At 39.9% G+C, this 9457-nt stretch overlaps 1 pseudogene; it reads left to right on the forward strand.

The window, feature by feature from the left end:
- The first annotated feature begins 811 nt into the window (after positions 1 to 811).
- On the forward strand, positions 812 to 953 carry LOC115404748 (uncharacterized; annotated as a pseudogene).
- The last annotated feature ends 8504 nt before the right edge of the window (positions 954 to 9457 follow it).

Consider the following 9457-nt stretch of genomic DNA (forward strand, 5'->3'; position numbering starts at 1 on the left):
ACATAGTAATGTGAATTTAGAACTTTATGTGAGAAATCAAAATGGACTTACGAGGAGCATTGAACATACCCTTGGTAGAGGAAATATTTGTTTTCATGAAAAACAAAAGTAAAATAATTAGACAACACATTAATGACAAACCTTTCAACAATTTGAATCAACTTGTTTCTCATCTTAGGATGAACCACTGAAACATAATGCTTACATTTTAACATTAAAATGAAGTTCAATCTTTTTGAAAAGTTTGCACAAACAGAAGCTTATCTTTATCAATGTTCACAATATTGATCACATTTCCATAAAATGTAAAGCTATAAAAACAGTCTTACCTTTAGTAAATTCATGCTGATTAAAGTTGCCAAATAAAAACCCTAAATATTATTTAGGAAGTAAATCCGAGGTCCAATAATGTGAAGCTGTTGCTGTCTGGTTCTATGTGAAGTCAATGCTCAGTACAACCGTACAGCAAATACCTGGTGTGTAAAAAGACTGTTAATGATTGAAGTTTATTTCAGGTTATATAATGTCAAAGAATTGCTCTTTCCCATCAGAGTGTATAAATGAAGGGTGTCTATAGTGGCAAAGTTCATCTGATCAGGACTATCCCTGAGAGAACAGATTACCAGCAATTCAATTCAGCTTTATTTATAAAGTGCCAGTTACAACATAGTCATATCTCAACACTTTTACAGAGAAAACCCAACAGAGCCACTTGAGCAAGCATAAGTGACTGTTGAAAGGAAAAACTCCCTTTTAACAGGAAGAAACCTGCAGAACCAGGCTCAGAGCTTCAGTTACCACATGCTGACACTTACTGACCTGTCAGACGCTTCACCCAGAGCCAGACTCAGTCATTTCACTGAGGTTGTGCTGACCCCTGCAAATTCCCCAAATGTGGAAATACTGACTGAATAATTTCTGCTGGTGGGGGACCATGTTGGTGAACTTCCCTGATTTGACCCTTGACCCCGATCAGCTTTCTGGAATATCATAATGTGGCTGCACCTCCACATCCTAGAAACAGGAAGGGTCAGTGCAGAAAAAAAGGAATTTTCTCAAGGCTGATAATGAAGTATACTTAGTTGGGTTGGATTTTTTTTTTTTTTTGTTACAGACTCAAAGCATCACAACAACACTGGGATGAAGTGGAGATGGAAAATAGAAGATTTAACTTGTCCTGACACTGAGTGATTTCCTTTTATCAGAGGTTGTTCTCTTCAAAAGTGTTATATACATTTAAATAAGAAAATAAACTTAATTACTGGATGATTTAGAGATATTTTGGTAGTTTTTGTGATGAATAGCCAGGCTGTTCCACTCTCACTCCACATACAGTCACACCAAATCTTTTGTGAAAGGTACAGAATTTCGGCACATTGAATTCTCCATTTTAAGATTTCCAAACATCATCACCTTTGTCTTGCTTATATTTGATGATACTTTATTGCTGTCCATCCACTTTTTCACTTCATTTAATTCCTGGTTTACCGTGGTTACAAGTTCGTTATAAGTATGACTACTAAATAAAATGTAAGTATCATTTCCAAAAAGTATGATTGAGAGTAGAGACTGAGAAACGTTGCTTATTTCATTCATGGAAATGTTGAACAATATTGGTCCTAAAATAACTCCTGGGGGACACCACAGGAAATGTCAAATTTTTCTGGTGAATCAATTCCCTTTTTGACATATTTTACCCTTTCTGTTAAACAGATAGGTAGATAGATAGATAGATAGATAGATAGATAGACTCTTCTGGTGCAACATACAGTGAAATGTCCACAGCACTTCTCCGACAGCTGTAGTATTTGGGCTGTTTTTACAAACTCACCCTGACAGCATGGCACTGAACCTCGTTTGCAGTGATGGGAGTGATTATATCAATATAAACGGTGTTACTATCTTTAGTATAGAGTAATCCAATTACTTTTCCAGCATTACAACACCATTACTGACAATAATACGAGTTGCAGTTCTGTTTCTATAATCACTGCTTTCAGCTGGTTTTTCCTCCCCTGGGGTCCAGCTGAGCCCTGGAGCAGGAAGTTTGTGTTCAGAAAGAAGGAACTGTATTGGTGCAAAGTGAGTCACGTGATGTGACGGAGATACAGCCATAGAGAGCCCTGGCCATTCAAAGGAAGTTTTTAAATGTGAATACAGATGTCTATGGACATACATCTATTGTTTTATTACTATTTTCCAAATGTAGAAATACTAGACAAACAAGCACACACACTCACATTCACTTCAGTGGTCACATTTAAGTTTTAGAGTTGACAGTCAGTGTAAAATCAATCCAACTTAGTCATCTATCCATTCAAATGTCCTTTTACTCCCCAAGTTAATTTGACAGTGTATTGTTCTCTGTGCCCTGGATGCGTGTGGTTTGATTACAAAACAAACACTGCCACCTTGTGGCCTGACCTGCTAACTACACTGAGTTCAGTGCTGTGGTTTCTGGATAAATCACATTATTTTCAAACCATTGCCGTTAAAACAAAAAGCTTTTCTGTGATGAAAGCGATGTATTTTCCCCTTAGATGTGGCTTAAATGAGGCCAAAGACCTTCTGTTGGCTGTCAGACATTGTAATTAACTCACTGTTTAAACTCTGTGAAGGAGTTAAGCTCATAAAATAACTACAACCGTTATTTTATCAGGTTTTGACATTTCTAATTGCCTGTAATATTAAGATTTGAACCCATTTCTTGTTTCATATAAGAGTATTTTACTTCTTAGAGAGATCAGAAAAAGAAGATTCAAACAGACCGAGTTGTAAGGGTGGGACTGCTACAGTCAGTGAAGAGGGAAAGAGCGAGGTGTGACACCACAAGAAGTGGTATTTTTCAGGGGGAAAAGGCTGTGATGGCGGAAAGGGGAAGGAGATAAGGAAAATGAATTTGGAGGATAAATCAGATGAAGGACCAGGGATACGAGAAATATACTGACAGGAGGAGAGCAAGTTTTGCCACAACTACATGTTGACCTTTCAGGTTCTGTTTCGGCAATCTGTTCATCATTGAAAACCTGACATTATATCATCAATACATCTTGGATTTAACTTGAAATTCACCGTTGGCTCCTCAGTAGAATCTTCTGCCGCTGGTTTATCTTTACTTTGGACAAATTACATTCACACACCAGGTATTATTTCCAAGGGTTGTACAGTTTATTTGTTTAGAGGAGGTTAGGATTTCTGGGATTATTTTCTGTTGACTCGACTCTTATTAGTTCATGCATTTTCTTGATTAGTGAGTCGAGTGCCTTATTATTTTTTCCTAGTTTGTTTGTTTCCTAGTTTTTTCCTAATTTTCAGGATGTAATTTTCCTCTTGTTTTGCTAGCTGGTAGAACTCAGTCTTCATTTATGTACTGTAGTAGTATTAACCTTCTGTTCCCTTTCACCTGAAAGTCTAATGTTTTTCGAAGAATCTGATTTTGTAAATGAACCCTTGATTTTTGTATTATTACCAGTCTGTGTGCTGTATTCACTGCTCCGCATCTGGTTCTGTTACCGGTGCCAGACAATGGGGAAATATGGGCTGGACAGTAAATGGAAAGAACTGTGGACCACAGAGAGGAGACAACCTTTAGTGTGTTTCTAACACCAGAGCTCATTTATTCTGAGCTACATTCTTAATCTACACTTAAGTTCAATGTGAAAGTGCTGGTAACAGCAACAGAAACTAAAACTTTCACCAGCAAAATACGGAAAAATAAAGTATTTCAGCAGAAAGTGCAATAAATTTCATAGAAAGATCCTTTAACAATGCAAATAAGTATCAATTAATCTCAAATAAATTAAAATCAAAAGACAAGTCGCAACATGAAAAACGAGGTGGAAAACACTTCAATTTTTTTTTTTCTCACAGAACATGCTACTGCGAGATTTTGAAGGGATATATAACATGTATACAACAACTGGAATTATCTGGAATTATTACTGACTTAATACACTTAAAATCACTGTTCGTTCCACGTGCTTGAAAACACACACTCGACCAGCTTACACAAATAAAGTTAACAAAAAGGCGAACTATACGAACAATACATCTCAAAAGTCTCTTATAACACAACAACCTTATGGATAATGCATTGACATCATGGTTTTGATCAATTTCAACATGTGAAAAGTGTGTTTTATCATACCTGTTGATCACAGAGGAGAGAACATTCGGTGTGTTTCCCATGCAGGCCGGAGCTGTTCATCCTGAGCACTCAGTGCTCATGTGGCAGAATGGCGCCATCTACTGGTATGGAGTTGCATAACTAAGGATGGTGCGGTGCGTGCTCGTGCTAATATATTTTGGAGGATTTAGTTTGAAGGGGCACAACATTTATTTGAGGGGGCCAGGCCCTCTCTTGCCTCTGCGTAGACCCGGCCCTGGGTCACTGAGCAGGATTACTATTGCAACAACACATCATCAGTAGGGTAAAACTAACCTGTCTCATGACGGTCTAAACCCAGCTCACGTTCCCTATTAGTGGGTGAACAATCCAATGCTTGGTGATTAAAAATCGAACGCGCTGTCCATGCTGTTGACATAGCTAATCCACCATTGTGGTGCAGAATATCAGTAGTTCACTCTTTCAAAATGTTTTCAAGGCACTGTCCATGGTGCTGGAATAGGCAAACCACGGATTTGGTAAAGATTAATTGTCAGTCTCGATTCATTGATGAATTCCAATTTGCTGTCCATGGTGCTGATATAGCTAATTGACTGTTGTGGAAGAGATTAATATCAAGTCACTGTGTACAGATAAATCCAAGACACTGTCCATGGTGCTGAAATAGCCAATCCACCATTTTGGTTAAGATTAAAAGTGGGTCTCTGTTCATTGAGGAAATCCAATTCGCTGCCGATGGTCCTGATATAGCCAATTGAGTGTTGTAGTAAAGATTAATGTTAAGTCTCTGTTTACTAGGAGTGTAACGGTACACAGAAGCCACGGTACGGTACATACCTTGGTGTCAGGGTCACGGTTCGGTACGTTTTTTGGTACAGTGGGGAAAAAGAAACAAAAGCTCACAAATGTCCAGAGCGTCTTTCCCAAGCTTTCCCATGGGACAGATTTATACGAGACTGGCGAGTCTTCCAACTGCACACGCTGCATCTCTCATTCCACTTGTACTTTCTTCTTCGTTTGTTTAGATAGATAGATAGATAGATAGATAGATAGATAGATAGATAGATAGATAGATAGATAGATAGATAAGTCTTTACTATCCCGTGAAGGGAAATTTGTTTCCACAGCCTTCATGTCAGTTCAAGTTATGTTATGTTATGTTATGGACACCATCACATACACCACAAGTAAGACAATAAGACAATTACAAAAACAGAATATACAACAAAGAACAACAAACAGCAGTTAACATAGATTGGCAAGTAAGTCAGCAAGGTGCCTTGTTCAGTACAGCTGATGGAACAAAACTCTTGTTAAAACGGGCCCGTCTACATTAAAGAGTCTGATATCTGCGCCCGGAGGGGAGGAGCTGGAAGAAGTTATGAAGAGGGTGATCTGTGTCTGACACTATTGATTTGGCAAGTCGGGGTATTGCTCTGTCATTCAGTTCTGAAATGTTTGGTGTGGGAGAGCAGATTATTTTAGATGCTGTGTGAGTGATTTTAAGGAGTTTGTTTCTATTGGAGACTGATAGCATTGTGTAAAAATGTTGTAAAAATGTTTGGATCTGTTTGTTATTCTTCTTCTGGTCGCTGGCAGCTTTTAGGCTCATTACATCCACCTAAGGTTGGAATCAGGACTCGCTTTTTTTTTTTTTTACTCACTCGTGTGTTCGTCATGTGATTGTGTGTACCAACCCGTGACCCCCGTACCGTGATGGTACGGGACAAATACAAATACCGTTACAGTCCTACTGTTTACAGATAAATCCAAGGCGCTGTCCATGGAGCTGAAATAGCCAACCCACCATTGTGGTGCAGAGTATCAGTTGGTCGCAGTATCATTAAAAATCCTCTGCACTGTCCATGGTGCTGAAATACGCAAACCCACCGTTTTGGTAAAGATTAACAGTGGGTCTTTATTCATTGATGAATTCCAATTGGTGTCCATGCTGCTGATATAGCCAATTGAGTGTTGTGGTGAAGCTTAACAGTGGGTTGTTGTTTACCAATAAATCAAAGGCACTGTCCATGGTGCTGAAACAGCCAACCCACCATTGATGTGCAGATTAGCAGTTGGTCAGTGTGTCATTCAAAATCCAAGGCGCTGTCCATGGTGCTGAAACAGCCAAACCACCATTGTGATGCAGAATATCAGTAGTTCGCTCTTATATGATGATTCCAATTTGCTGTCTATGGTGCGGAAATAGCCAATCCAACATTGTGGTGCAGAGTATCTGTTGGTCACTTTATTGGTAAAAATCCAAGAAGCTGTCCATGGTGCTGAAATAGCGAAACCCAGTGTTTTGGTAAAGATTAAAGGCATATTCCAGGATTCTCCACCGATTTCATACAACATGGCCAATTTGCCATTTTTGGAGCACTACGCATGCACGTCTCTCTCGGCATGATGACTGTGGGGAGCGCACACGTCAGCCGCATGTCAGTTTGTTTACATCCGCGCAGCTGGAGCATTGTCTTTCCGCATAGGATTAAAACACATTTGTAATCATGTCGGACTCTTCTTCCAATCATACATAAGAATACGATCCGTAAAGTAGTGTCTTATGTGTTTATGCAACAGAAACACATTTGAATGGGATAACAAGCATGTTACCTGTCTAGCAGTAACTTCCCCACGTTGCGATCAGTCCTAAATCCCTTTTGTGCTTTGAATGTCCGCCACCTCATAAAGGAATCTCCGAGTAAAACACATGTTTTGCCCTTCTTTTCTATGGCCTTTCTTCAATCCTCTGCCATCTCAAACAGTATTCTTTTTTTTGTGGCTGGCCATCTTTGGAGGCGTTGGCGGGAGGAGCAAGCCGCTTCTGAATGAGGTGCTTTGGTTGCTCCCACTGCATGTCACTTCCTAAACAATGGTCTGCGCATGCACGGCTCGAAGAGGCGCACAGAGGTGGCGACTCGACATGATATGTCATCACGCAAACACGTTCCCACATTGATTGGCATTATGACTGCCCAATTACAATTTGGAACCACACAATTCTGATTGGTTTTAAGGATCCTCCAGTATACCTTTAACAGTGGGTCTTAATTCATTGATGAATTCCAATTGCTGTCCATGCTGCTGCTGATATAGCCAATTGACTGTTGTGGTGAAGTTTAACAGTGGGTTGCTGTTTACCAATAAATCCAAGGCGCTGTCCATGGTGTTGAAACAGGCAATCCACCATTGTGATGCAGAATATCAGTAGTTTGCTCTTTCATGATGATTCCAAGGCGCTTTTCATGGTGTGGAAATAGCCAATCCACCATTGTGGTGCAGAGTATCAGTTGGTCACTGTTTCGGTAAAAATCCAAGATGCTGTTCATGGTGCTGAAATAGCTAATCCACCATTGTGGTGCAGAAAATCAGTGGGCTGCTTTTTCATTATGATTCCAAGGCACTGTCCATGCTGCTAAAATACCCAAACCCACCATTTTGGCCAAGATTAACAGTGGGCCTCTATTCATTGATGAATTCCAAATGCTGCCCATGCTGCTGCTGATATAGCCAATTGACTGTTGTGGTGAAGTTTAACAGTGGGTTGCTGTTTACCAATAAATCGAAGACGCTGTCCATGGTGCTGAAATAGCCAGTCCACCATTGACGTGCAGAGAAGCAATTGGTCACTGCAGACCCGTCGCCAGACATTCATCTCATGGGGGACGTATCAAGTGTATGGGGGGGGGGGGGGGGGGGGGGGGGGGGGGGGGGGGGGCATTCCATGTGCACGTGCATTCCATGGAGGAGGTGGGTGTCTGCATGTAGCTTCGGAGCGAGGATAGTGCGATGCGTGCTCGTGCTAATATATTTTGGGGGATTTAGTTTGAGGGGCACAACATTTATTTGAGGGGGCCAGGCCTCCTCTTGCCCCTGCGTAGACCCGGCCCTGAGAGGCATTATAATGAGGAAGCATAGATCTTCATCATCGGTTAATTATTGATCAGTCTGAAAGATGTTGAGAAGCTGCATTGGTCCAGTGAGAAGGTTTCCAGCAGTGTTCATTTCTGAAGTGAGCATGTCTGACTCACACACCCCTCATAACGTTCTAGAAGCGAGTTAAACACACAACCTGCTGAGGGGAGAAAGTCTGTCAGGCTTCTGTTTGTTTCTGAATGTTTCTTCTGTCAGGAGCTGAATGCATCAGAGAGATGGATCATTTTACTTTGAGCTGCAATGTTTTAACTGTTTCTAGAGGCAATGGTTATGTTATTTCTCTAAAACAATGCAATGTATATATTCACATAATTTTGGACTTTTTCAGTACAGATACATTAACATTAAAAATATTACAATTATTTCAAATGTGATTTTCTGAACCTGTCATTCAAAAATATCAGTCGAAATTATAGTTTTTTTGTTAGTTTTTTGTTTTATTTTTTTAATTTTACTTTTTGCACTAAATGAATGAATGAATAAATGAATTCATTCATGCATTCATTAAGTGAGAAAGAGCAGATTATGAATCAGCATCATGGAGCAAATTCATGGCTGTAAAATCTCACACACCCTTCCTCTGTTATCTTTCTCTTTTTTTTCTCTCTCTCCTTCAGTTTGTTCAGTATGTACTATACATGCCTGCTAATAAATACAGGATGAGATATTTCATGTTGAAGTCATGTTTGTGTTTTACTGAGGTTAGAAAACCAAAATAATTCTGTGAAATTTTTATCAAGAAGTGTCACAACTCTTCCATCATTGTTCTCTAATTTTAGTCAAACTTACAAAGACTTCTGGAAGAGTAGACACAGTGAAACAGTCTTATGTTGATCTATATTCAACTTAAAACATGATCCTCCTCAGTCCTAAATGAACATCTTGAGGGATAAAGGCTGTTTCTCCACCTCCCCTTTATTCTTTTCCTCCATCAATGTTCCTCTTTCAGAACAGTTTGGAAGCTCACGGTCACAGATTTTCAATCTTACTTGTCTTTGCATATTGTCATTATCACAAAACACTTCTTTGATCAACTGATATCTCTCCCATGCTTTTTTTTGTAGTGTCTCCACTTTCTAGCGCCCCCTCCCCCCCCACCCCCACCACCCACCACCACCACCACCACAAGCTGTTCAGTGTGCCCATCAGGTGAAACAAAGATCAGAGGTGTGGACAACGATGTGTTATGTTGTGATTCCATGTTACATTCTGGGTTGCTGCAGTTCAAACAGATATGAAAAGTATGTATCTGGATGGTGTTTGTGGTCCATTTGTCTCCTTTTAACTTTGAGCACCTGCCCCTCCAAAGATCTCTGCACGGCCCTGCCGGCAAATATCACAAAATGCAACAAAAATTCTTATTATCTCAAAAAAGTATTGCCATAAAGCTGT

Source organism: Salarias fasciatus, chromosome 17 (genome assembly GCF_902148845.1).
Source record: "Salarias fasciatus chromosome 17, fSalaFa1.1, whole genome shotgun sequence".
NCBI classification, from domain to species: domain Eukaryota; kingdom Metazoa; phylum Chordata; class Actinopteri; order Blenniiformes; family Blenniidae; genus Salarias; species Salarias fasciatus.